At 39.5% G+C, this 3,019-nt stretch overlaps 1 long non-coding RNA gene across 1 annotated transcript; it reads right to left on the bottom strand.

Moving 5' to 3' along the window:
* Positions 1–1,243: 1,243 nt before the first annotated feature.
* On the bottom strand, positions 1,244–2,466 carry LOC306931720. Its single transcript, XR_013791044.1, has 2 exons — positions 2,329–2,466; positions 1,244–1,524 (listed from the first exon to the last, which is right to left on the bottom strand). It is a non-coding gene; the product is annotated as an uncharacterized lncRNA (long non-coding RNA).
* Between the last annotated feature and the right edge of the window lie 553 nt (positions 2,467–3,019).

Raw genomic sequence — 3,019 nt, 5'->3', positions numbered from 1 at the left:
AATTCAGAACATCAGAATATGTTGAGACAAACGGGCAACATTAGCGCAAATACAGGTATAAGACAACTCTAGCAGGGCTAACATAAAATACATTCATTTTTAATTTACCATTCTTCTTCAGTCGAAGACATTGCTGCTGAAAGCGCGAGAGTTGTGCAAAAGTTTTTGCTCAATTTAAGGCGTGGGTGCAGTTTTCACAGCTGCCGGGCTGCCGGCCTGATCAGCTGTCTGCAGGGATGCAAGGCCAGAGCAGCAGGGGTGTAGGTTGGGGGGGGACGTTTTCCTTGGGTTCTGAGCACCCGGGGGCGGGGTTTGCCTAAATCTGTGGTGGGATCCATAATAACGCCCCAGGCACCACGTATCGAGGACATAAATTAACATATTTTTCAGCAGGTCGACATTTCTGTATTATACATTTATGTTTTTGTTTGTGGTCTCATAAAATATTCTAATATTTTGAGATAAGATTTTTGATTTTCATGAGCTGTATGCCATCAAGATTAAAACAAAAGTTTTAAATATTTCACTTTGTGCAATTAATCTAGATTCTAGATACATTAACCACTTCAGCCATATACATTTCGTCCATTTGAATATAGATGATCTACAAGGTCACGATGTGAGCTTGTAGATCGGCTATTCTCAAAAGATATTTTTATACATTTCAAAACTTGAAATGGGACATTCTGCACAATGAGTACTTTTACTTTAAGTACATTTTTATGTCAATACTTTTGTACTTAGATTTGACTGCCATCTCATTTTGCCTTGCTTCCAGGACAACTTAAGCAAAAAGTGGTTCATCTTTACCCGGCCGTTCATGTGTTTGTCTTGTCATCATGACCTAAAGCACATTGGATCAACTGTTTATAAATGTGCTACATGAATAAAGATGACTTGACTTCCTGTACATCCATCAATAATAGTTATCACCCGATAGCTCAAGTACCATTAGTGCTATTGATGGCACCTGTGTTCCCTTATAATTTCAAGTTAAAATGACTGCATCACTGATGTGGAACAAACTTTTTCAACAGCAAATAGCCTGCATCATTAGACTCACTAAATTGAGAAGGGTTGCAATCCTGTCACAGGCCTGGGATGCAATAGCCTACATCACTGCACATCAAACATGGATATATTAGCTTCTAAGAGAAGCAGAATGCAGTAACTTGATTGAAGCTTACCATAACATTTCCTGACCTCTTTTCGCCACACATAAGTTATAAGACTAAAAACAAACTTGTTTGAAACATGTTTTAATGTTGCAAAGTGTGTCACACCATCCTACGAATAAGGTGCAATACAGTAGCTTATTCCACGATTGCAGCGTCTCCTGACTAGAGCGCCTTAGGGTTGTCCTCCGCCTTAGGGTTGTCGATCTTCCCCTTGAGCTCAGCGTACTTGGAGTCAATGTGCGCAGTGTTGCAGTCCAGCACCGGGTCGTAGCCAGCATTGATCTGGCCTGGGTGATTCAGGATGACCATCTGAGGCGTAGGAGCAGTTAAAGTGGAAAATACCACACTGCAATGCAAAAAGATGAATGATTATTTGTTCAAGAAAATACGGTTACTAGAACGTTCATTTCAATGCATCAGTAAATCAACTCTAAAAAATAAACTAAAATGTTGTTTTAGAGAAAGCTCTGCCACAGTCTAAGAATAGTTTTCAGCTTCAGGTGCATCATTTGTTAAGGGTTTTAGCAGCCCTTCCTGGACACAACCAATTCTCAGTGGGTTTAGGTCAATGCGTAGCCCATGAATGATTACAATTAAAACTTTGGGGAACATATCCATTACACACATTAACCCATTTTGACTTTGTCTTCTACATCCTGACAGTTTTCTGAAAAATCTATATTATTTACATTATTCCATTCATTCCATATACACTGTAGAGACAAGTGAGCGAGAAAACATTACTCCATTGCAGCTGCATGTGGAGACAACAGCAGGTTAGTATGAATTAATTGCAAAGGACCTAAATGATTTTGGTGCTATATCATAATCCCAAGATTTTTTACATCCAGTCTAACAACCCCCCCACACACACACACACACACACACACACACGATAGACATTGTTATTTCACAGTATGCACAATGGGTATATTTCAAACGAAAGTACAATGCAATACAACAACTGCTACTTTGAGGACGAAACCATGAAAAGCACTAAACTTGTTTACATGATCAGGGTCCTCCATTTTCAATTCAGAACATGTTGAGACAAAGTGACAAACGGGCAACATTAGCGCAAATATTGACTAATACAGGTATAAGACAACTCTAGCAGGGCTGACATAAAATACATTCATTTATAATTTACCGTTCTTCTTCAGTCGAAGACATTGCTGCTGAAGGCGCGAGAGTTGTGCAAAGGTTTTTGCTCAATTTAAGGCGTGGGTGCACTTTTCACAGCTGCCGGCCTGATCAGCTGTCTGCGGGGATGCAATCATGCAACTAAGGCCAGAGCAGCAGGGGTGGAGGGAGGGAGGGGGGGTGGAGGTTGGGGGGGAGGTTTTCCCGGTTTTCCTTGGGTTCTGAGCACCCGGGGGCGGGGTTTGCCCTATATATATTATATACTCTATGGGTTTGCCTAGAACTGAAGTGGGATCCATAACAACGCCCCAGGCAGGCACCACGTATCGAGGACATAAATTAACATATTTTTCAGATGGTCGACATTTCTGTATTATACATTTATGTTTTTGTTTGTGGTCTCATAAAATATTCTAATATTTTGAGATAAGATTTTCATGAGCTGTATGCCATCATCAAGATTAAAACAAAAGTTTTAAATATTTCACTTTATGTGCAATTAATCTAGATTCTAGATACATTAACCACTTCAGCCATATACATTTCGGCCATTTGAAAATAGATGATCTACAAGGTCACGATGTGAGCTTGTAGATCGGCTATTCTCAAAAGATTTTTTTTATACATTTCAAAACTTAAAATGGGACATTCTGCACAATGAGTACTTTTACTTTTCATACCTTACTTTAAGTACATTT

The sequence above is a fragment of the Electrona antarctica genome (genome assembly GCF_951216825.1).
Source record: "Electrona antarctica genome assembly, chromosome: 10".
Classification (NCBI taxonomy): Eukaryota; Metazoa; Chordata; class Actinopteri; order Myctophiformes; family Myctophidae; genus Electrona; species Electrona antarctica.
This window is presented reverse-complemented; position numbering and strand designations above follow the sequence as displayed.